The sequence below is a fragment of the Lolium rigidum genome, chromosome 3 (assembly GCF_022539505.1).
Source record: "Lolium rigidum isolate FL_2022 chromosome 3, APGP_CSIRO_Lrig_0.1, whole genome shotgun sequence".
NCBI classification, from domain to species: Eukaryota; Viridiplantae; Streptophyta; class Magnoliopsida; order Poales; family Poaceae; genus Lolium; species Lolium rigidum.
In genome coordinates this window covers 206,781,273-206,791,369 of record NC_061510.1, presented here as the reverse complement: position 1 = coordinate 206,791,369, position 10,097 = coordinate 206,781,273, and positions in this window count along the sequence as shown.

Sequence of the window (10,097 nt, the reverse complement as noted above, 5' to 3'; positions counted from 1 at the left end):
CATGAAACATGCAAAATAGGTGAAATAACATAAGTATCATCTCTAAATATGAAATATATCAATGAATAACAGTAAATTATGATATAAAATAGTGATGCAAAATGGACGTATCACCCACAAACCTATGATTCAAATCGAATGAAACTTCACCAAAATATAAATCAAAATATGCATGATTTACTAGAAGTGTGAGATATGAACCTTAACATTAATTAAGATGGGACCCATGTAGTATGAGATGTGAACCTTAGCATTAAGATGGGACCCACATAGTATGAGAAAATGAACCTTTGCATCTTAATAGTATGAGGAAGGAGAGAGAAATTATTTTCTTTTGTTTGTGAACAACCAACAAGCTTGTATGTCACCCATATGAAATTTTCCTTGTGGACAACATCCATTATGTATAATAGACAACCTTATGGACTACTTTTTCCTTGTGGACAGCATAGTGGATTCCCTTAGGGAATCACCTATATATGTGTGTATATATATAGTAATAATATTAACTTTCGCCATAACTTGGGTCCCATTTATCTTGTGAAGTTTCCCACTATGTATGATGAACTGAACCTTAGCATTAAGATGGGACCAACATATACGTGCTATTGGTGTACCCTCATGCACGACAGAGGAATGAGAGATAAATTTCTTTTGATTGCTAGTTGTTTGATTCTACGGGATTTTTTCCTACACCAGCTAGTTGTTTGATTCATGGGAACATATCCTATAGGAAATAATCCTATAAAAAATAAACATGAGGTCATATCTCATGGATAATTCCTTTGGCAGAATCAAAGAGAACTCATCTTCCTATAGGATTCGACTAGGCATGCCATACTAATCATATGTTTTTTCCTATTCCTACGAATCATGGAGCCCAAGGAAATATTACTTGTGGATAACCTCCACTACAACCTTATCAACTATTTTTTCCTTGTAGATAGGTCTTGTGGACAACATAGTGGATGCTCTTAGCCTTTTGCATAGCGGTGGAGCATGACAAGAAAGGTTGGAGGGACAACAAGCCGAGAGAAAGTAAAATGAGCTAATATGACGCTGAATTTTACAAATAACATAGGCTTAATTTTTCTAGGTTGGGCGGGCCACGGCTCGGTTTTGCTTCAACTAAGACTAGCCACAATGGGAGTATCGTAGGTAGTAGTAGTATCATGCATGTCATGTAGGTAAAAATCTTATGTGGCACATCAATTAATGATGAGAGAGGTGAAATTAGTATCATAGGTAGATACGGTATCATAGCACGTAAAACTAGAAATTTTAGTGGCAAACACATCATGTACAGATATTTGCATTGAGATTCTACAAAACATTAAATAGAATGGAAGTATGATACTATGCATTGTAGGTGTTGTATCATAAACTAGTATCATACTCCCTCCGTCCACAAATAAGTGGACGTGCGGGATTTTCAAGGTAAATTAGTAAAAAGAGAGAAAAATTGCATTGGGAAGATGCAACCAACATCTCTCTCCTCTTTAATTATTTCATCTCCAATAGGATAAGTGCATGTACAAAATTAAGATAACATGTGTTGAATATTATTGGGTTTGATTTCCATGCGATGAGAGAGAAATAACTTTTGCTAATTTAAAGTGCATTGGGAACATAGAAGTACACTCTTTCATGGACAAAGTTTGAGGCTAGATGTCCACTTATTTGAGGACGGAGGGAGTATGTATGATACTAGTCTATGATACTTCCCATTGTGACTAGTCTAAGTGCTTTTGCACCATGAAACACTAGATATGCACAGACCTCAAAAAACACTTCTCCATCATTCTACTATTCACACTTTCTTTTTCTAATAGAACTACGTACCATTGTTTTTAATATAATCTTGTGACGAGAGTATATATTTCTAAAATAGTCATTTATGTTTCGCATAAGCTCAAAGAGGGGTACTTAATTATGAGAGATATCTTTCAACTAATACGTTGTAGGAGTACTTTAATTATGTGAGCTATCGTGTGAAATGCTTACTAGAACGAGTACAAAAGGTGTTTGATAACATTACAGGCCACACGCCCAGTGTAGCCTGCATTGTAGGAGCATTACATCAATTTAACAACTACGGAGGAGTAGCCTAGGTAGATATAACAGGCAAAGGAAATAGTTCAACAGATAGTACAACACAACTACGTAAAGGGAGTAGCCTAGGTAGAGATAAACATGCAAATGAAATAGTTCAACAGATACAAATCTTGCATTACAACACGAGTATTACATAAAGTACATCAGCCCTTCTTTCTGGACCTGTGACGCGAACCCATGTTCCATTGCCGGGTGTTGGCGAAGCTTGGGATGAACCACAACGGAACCTGCCGCCATGTCCATCTAATGTTGGTTTGGAAACCAACAGTACAGTCTTCATAATTCAAACTGAAGCTGCAAATTTCTGGAGAAGGAGGATATGCAAGGCCTACTGCATGGTGCGATGTGTAAACAGAGTTGCTTCTCGCCATATTTGGACGGTCATGTTCTGCCCCGCCTTCTACTGGAATGATAATCGGGTAGTTCACTCCAAGGAAGAGAGAATATGATCCAAGGGAAATAATCCTCCTCCATGGCCTCAGTGGCATCAACTGACTGGTGTCCATGCTGTACACCTCGCAGCCAAGTAAACCCTTACCATACCCGCGAATAGTGCGACCATGACGACCCTCAGAGGTAGCAGCAGCAGGTAAAATCCGAACCAGTCCAGTATAATCCCGCCCATCAGTAACGCCCCAGGTATGGACCAGAAAAAGTCTAGAACCATCAAGAGATCGTGCTAACCACCACGAGCCAAGATTGTACCGACCTTGTTCATCAAGTTCTGGCGGAATAGGTGTTGTGCTGATCAACAAAGGACCTTGCAAAAGAAAGCACAGCTTGAAGTCAGTTCAGCAAAACTTGATTAGTTTATTACATAAATGAATAATGATACTAGCTAAAATACTGCCTCCGATCCAAATTAATTGACTCAACTGGATGTGTCTAGCTAGATATGCACAAATTAATTGACTCAAGTTTGTCTAGCTAGACGCACTCGCTGGACAAAGCTGAGTCAATTTGATTTGGATCGGAGGGAGTACTTTATTTTGACTCAAAGGCATATCGCTGTTGATTTTGATTGAATATAGAGGGGGAAAGGTACATGCATGACACGAAAACTGCACAACAAAAAGAAAAAGGCTAAAGCTAAATCTGAAACTAGCAGCTAATAGCGAAAACACATCATATGAGATGAGAAAAATTACCCCAAGAAATTTGATTCCATGCATAAACTTCGCCTGTCTGAGTTACAGCATATACAATACCCTTGTGGATGATTGCATCGGCGTAGCCGAACGCTAAGAACTGGTTGTCAAGAACTGTCCATCTGCTAGAAGCACAGTGAAGGACTGCAATTGCCTCGTTGAGGATGGCAAGAACAGAGAAACTAGTATAATTTGAAGCAGATGTTGGAACTCGGCAAATAGCTATCTTCAACAGTTGAAGATATCGATCATTAGACTCGAACACAAGTTTATCCGGGGTGGATTTAAACTCACGTATTGGTGGTAGAGGAATCCGGCGACCAGTGTACACATTGACAAGCTCCCAATTCCAGGGGAAGCCAAGAAGGGCGATCCAATCTCCATTCGCGCCTGCCCACATGCCCGTACCACCATCTGGAATCACGTCATCGGAAGAGACCCTGTCCAGCAGCGTCAGTCGGCACAAGGTACCCTTGCGCTCTTTCGAATCTTGCTGCTTGCCCTTCTGCGCACCCTGCTGCTTGAACTTGACGCGGGAGAAGGGATTGTGCGCGGACGGTACCTGAGTTTGGTGAGTATGAAGAACACAGGGCACGCCAAACGGCTGAGATGCAGGCAGAGCTACACTTTGTGTTGCTGAATCATGATAAAACTTGCATGAACCGACAAGGCTCTCGACGGTGATGACATCGCATCGGGATGTGATTTCTTCAAGGGGGCCATCAGGAAACACCCAAGAACTGCCACTCTCATTGATCGATCTCGCCATTGGAAGGATGCAGTCAAGTGGGTGTGGGGGTGTGGGAGTGGGACGCTGGCGTTTGGGTAAGAGGTATTGGAGGACAGTGCGAGCGGCAGCTGGTAGAGTGATATGGATAAAAGTCCACAACTCCTACTAGTACCATCAAACAGGTGGCTCGAGATGATCCAAAAAAGGCATGGCGGCGGTGGTGCAGGGGCTGCTGGTGTAGGCGGGGTCGCCAGAGAAGATGGAGATGAAGAAGACGGAGAGGCAGGCAAAAAAAACAATGTGAATTGAAATCAATATACGAATACTACGGGCGTGCCTTCTCTCTCTGGTCTCTGCTGCACTTACTGCACCTGTCGTGAAGGCGTGTGACCCGAGAAGAAGCTAATGTACTGTTTCAGAAGAGAAAAGATCCTTTGCCATCATCATGATATATTACCACGGGCCCACGTGTCAACACCCGGATTTTTAAGTCCAGATGCCTATTATGCCATACATCGCAAACCCAGGAATATTGTTTTTGCGAGACATAATAGATTGTTATCACAGAACATCATTCATTACAAAACATAATCGTCTTACAATAAAGGATCACATGATCCAGTCTTACAACATAGTGGATCTAGAGATCCAATTACAAAACACATAGCGGAAGCGAAGTAGCGGTCACGGTCCATCTGTTCCACAGGCAACTGTTGACGTCAGGAGTAGTCCTAGTTGTCGTAGACGTCCTGCTATCCATCTTCATAGTACTGGTTCTCCTCTTCATAGTCTGGCCATTTGAATAGCCAGGGACAAAGCCGTGAGTACTTTAAAGTACTCGCAAACTAATACTAGTGTAAGCACTATCAACTATAGTAAGGGGGTTCTAAGCTCTAGGTTCATTTGCATAAAGCCAGTTATTTCATAAACATTTAGTAGTAAAAGACTCTTGATTTGCCTAACTAACTCCAGTGGGAACATTAGTGTCATTCCCACAACTCTGTTGTGATCAAGTCAAATTCACCTTTCAAGTTCAATTCACAAGTCATATGTCACATTTTTGAAAATGGTCTGATGACGGAACAGTATGGCCTTTCCAATCATCCGTAACCGTGGACACGGCTATTTGAATAGTTTTACACTCTGCAGAGGTCGCACACTTTTGCCACAATTGCAATAATCCGTCAGGGTTAACTGACCCCAATTTATCACACTCCGTGTGCGGACTACCAACCATAACCTTTCACTTATATACCCTAGTACAGGCACCTCTCCCCATGAGCTTGGCCTCCTAGTGAAGACAAACCGTCAACCTGGGAACTGCACAGGGCTTGGGCCGGACATTCACCTCATTTCACGTCATTTCACATCATTTCACATTTCAATGGAGGCAGCCTCGGCATAACCCCTGTGACGCTTGTTTAGAGGGAACCCATACTAAAGCACATAAATTTCCAGTTAAGCCCTTACCCATAATCAGGTATTGTGGGGGTACTTGTAAAATTGGAATGGTATCGCATCCAAACCCAACCATCAGTTTTTGTAAATTTCACCATGTCATTCACAAGACATATTCACCTTCAAAATCTTTCAATAGAATGACTCATCATTCCAAGGTTTTCAAAGTCACTTCATTTCACATGTTCCCATCTAGAGTAGTCACTTTTAGTTTTTAGCACTAGCAACTAGTCATGAAGGGTGCTAATTAGCTTGTATAGCTCTAGGCTAAATTTGATACTCTTGTACTACTCTATATGTAGACCAAGTGAATCATGAATCAAAAATAAACTTTGATAAACCAAAGTCAAAAACTTGTAAGGTAAAAACTTGGGATAGGATCATTAAGCATAAAGTAATATGTAATGGTGCCTTGCTCTTGTAGAGCTTTGAACTAGGGCAACTTGCAAGAATATTAGCTTGCCTTGAGTGGTGTATTGACAAAGCGGTCTTCTTCTTCCTGGAAGTAGACTTCATCCTCCTGTTATTCCTCGGTACTAGCGTCTATAAACGAATACGAGATATACAATCACCAAACAAATCTTACGGGCTAGACTAAACACACAAATGGTTCACACAAGCTATTCTAGCATCACAACATTATTAACATGTTGGTTGACTTTGTGTTCTTGTTAAGAAAAATAATTTCCTCTCATTGAAAGTATTTATGAGGGTTTCTATTTATTATCTTTGAGAAATAATTTCCTCTTATTGAATCTGGTTAAGATTTAATCTCCTCAAATAATAAGTGTGAGATCATGTTGACCAAGGTCACTACTTCACATTTATCATTTGAGAGGAAAGTGATTTAAATGAGGTACTATACCTCATGCAATTTAAACACTACTATTGCAACATTTTAATATCTCAAAGTAATTCAAGAATGAGGTTCTATAGCTAACATCATTTCCTCATATTTAATCACTTGAGACAAAGATGTAAATGAGAGGAAACCTCTCATACCATTTAATATTTAATTTTGGGAAATTTAAATGGACTAGAAATAGCCACATAGCCATTATTTTGCTCTAGCCCATGATCATATGAAGCAACCATGTTATATTTTTACATAATCAATTAGACAATATGAAATGTGATTTTTTAGAGTTGGAATCAAATCAAAATCATTTATGGTTAATTTTTAATAAATGTTTGAATTTTAAAAAGGCTATGCCTTGTTATTTTTGCTACTTTAATTCTACAACAGAACTAGTGTTGAAACCAGTGGGGTTGGAAAGATAATTTCTCAAGCTTTCCAAGGATATAAAGTTCACCAAAATTGGCTCACTAGATTTGGAGTTATTTAAATTTGAATTTGACATCAGTATGCAATTCGATTGAAAAGAAATATATTGAATTCAATCTTTGGGCCTAGGCGGGTAACGAATTGGGCCAGTGAGAGGGGAAAAGAATTGGGCCGGCCCAGCTACGCGTCCAGCGCGAGCAGGCCGCCTGACAAGGTGGGCTCCGCAGGTCAGTCTCTCTTTAAACCGCGAATCGGTATGCAGGAGGTGAGTCGTAGGATTAGATCGTGATCGAGCGGTCGACACTCGTCGTCTACGTCGACGAGCGCAACCCTACTGGCGGCGAGCACCTAGGGCTCGGAGGCTAACCTGAGCTCCGGCGAGGCTCGGCGACGAGGTAGGGCTATGTTGCGGACGAAGAGGAAGCCAACGGTGGTCGCGGGAGCTCCGGGGGTGAACGAAATCGACGGCGGCGTCTGCTACTGGCTCCGGCGATTGTCGATGCAATTGGAGCTACTCCGGCTAAATTGGGGAGGGGGAGTGGTCGAGGATGCTCAGTAGAAGGAGGGGAGGCGACTGGTGTGCTGAGAGGAAGAAGGGGAAGGCTCTATTTATAGGGGCGCGAGGTGACCGAGGGGGTGCGGCAGGTCATCATCGTCGACGCGTCTAGATGGAATGAGAGGAGGGGGCGCTGATGCAGAGGCGTTGGCGATGTCATGGCGGTGCTGGGGAGCGTCCTTGTGCAGCAGAAGGAGGACGGGGGCGTGCGAGTGACGTCATTGTCCTCTCAGTACCGTGGCGGAGGTCATCGTCGGGGGCGTCGGCTACAGCGCTAGCGCGGGCAGGTGGGCATGTCTACGGTGTCGCTGACGTCGAGGAGATCGTGCAGGTGCAAGGAGAGAGGGAGGGGAGGACAGACGCGACGGGAGCAAGAGGTGTCCTGGCGCGTCTAGAGACGTGCCAGTGCACGCTCTGGCGCGCCTGGGCATGGTGACCATGCTGCGTTCTGGGTTTTGGCTTCTTCTTTATTGACCTAAGATCGTGTCTGGCAGGCTCAGCATGGTGTGGAGAATCTATGTGACATGGGCAGAGGGAGATGAGAGGACGAGGGGCAGGTGATGACATGGTGGTGAGCATAAGGTTGACATGGAGTGGCATGGGGATGCTTTGGGAATTTTTCTTTGTCTCTGAGGGTTTGTCATGCATGAGTGAGGTGAGACCAGTGGGTTTGGCAAGGTGAGAGGGACCAGAGAGAGCTAGAGCATGCATATTTGATTATTGCCAAATTGTATGTGACATAGGCAAGGTCCTTGGCATGGCTTGTTGTGATGGTGACCATGCAACACTAGGTGAGGTCATTTAGAGGTACAAGCTACTGTAGATGAGCCAAAGATAGAGAGGGTGAGGGGTACCTAGTTGTTGGAATAGTGGTTGTACCCTAATTTTACTCTATGTACTCCACCTATATGACAAGCAAAGGTCTCCTTTGTTTTTGAATTTGGACAAATTTCAACATAGGAGTGATCTAAACAAAGTTTGGCAACCATTTTTGGTCTTGATTTGGGTTCTAGAAGTGGTTTGTGAAAATTCCAAAATTTGGGGCAATCTAGAATCTGTTTCAACATTGCCACTTTGCATCCTTATAATAATCAATATAGAAGGAACTGGTCAAAGTGGTCAACATCAAAAGGGTTCATCTTGATGAGTTCTTGGATGAGGTGCAAAGAGTTCTGAGGGTTTGGTTTGAAAATTTCTTAATACAAGGGCTCAAAGTGGGGTACTTGTTAAAAATGTCATATGTGACCATTATCACATGCAACTTGCATTTTCATTTCATTTCTTTTTGAGTTTATTTTTCTTGCTCCAAAAGATGTTGTTGATTGTTGAAATGGTATATGGTTGTGTTGCAAGCATTCACACCAAGTCTTGAGGTCATTTGCTCAAATTTGCAATTTTGTCATTTCCTCTCATATGCCTCTATGGACATTTTTATTTAATTTTTAATTTTTTTTGTTTCACCTTGGATTTGATTTGTTAAGTACTAGGTAGGGTTTTAGGGTTTAGAGAGATGTTCAATACTACAAACAAACAAGCATGGCAAAGATCACATCATGCACACTTGAGTACTATGCATATCAAGTGATTCAAATAAAGTTTTTTGTTAGCTCTAAATTTTGGAAATACGAAAATTCATTTTCTCTTTGTTTTATAATTTGGGATGTTACAAACCCTTCCCCCTTAAACAAATCTCGTCCCGAGATTTTAAGAAAAGTTAGGTTCCTAAGAGAGATTTGGCAATTGGGTTAACAGGAAAACTGTAACACCCCAAATTTCAATAAAAAGAAAGTTAGAGAATTCCAGAAAACAAAATTTCAAACCAACAAAAACTTTTCTTTTTGCATATAGTACCATGCATAGGACTTGTGCATTTGAGTGATATGCCATGACGATTGTTATTACTTGTATTTGATATGCTCTAAAACCCTAGGGTGATCATATGAAGATCACCAACCAAATAAATCAAAGAGGAAGAAAATCCAATAATTGAAAAACCCTAAAAACCCTAACATATGCCCTATGGCATTTTTATAAATTTTGACCCTAGACCTATTTGGTCTTCACCATTAGTTGAATAAGGTTAGTAAACACTTATTACAACTCTTGGAATCAAAGATTCACAATTCAAATGAATTTCAAACACAAAAACCACTCACATGTGATAGTGGTCAATTTTGACAATTATAGTCTGATCACCACTTTGAGCCCCTGCAATTCAATTTTCCCAAACCAATTCTTGCTAACTCTTTGCACCATTTCAAAGTCAACATCAAGGTGAACAACTTTGATGAAGATCACCCTGCCAAATTCATCTTTGATCATTAGCTATGCTCATCCAAAGTCTTAACTTTTTAACATATTCAACATTCCTCACTTAGCCATTTTGGGCCAATTTTTGAATTCTACTTTTTCCACCACCACCTCAAATCACCTCTGGTCATTTACAACTATTATCAACACTCACTTTTCAAACACATTCACCATTTGAATTATTTCAAATTTGGACAATTTTGTAAATCCCAAAATTGAACACTATTGGACACTATTTGCTATAGTGATTCTACCCCATCTAATCTACCCCAACCTACACCAATTGGTCCCCTGGTCCCCTCTCTCACTAACCCCAGCATAGAAACCCTAGGGAGGGAGAGAGAACAAGCAAGACATGGCCATGCCGGCCCATGCCGGCCATGTTCTTCTCCCCCTCTCATCCTTGCTCGCCACCCCCGGCCCCGGTGTCCAACGTCGCCACCGTGCGCATCTACCTCGCCTAGCACCCACCAGCTCGCCGTAGCCGACGTAGAC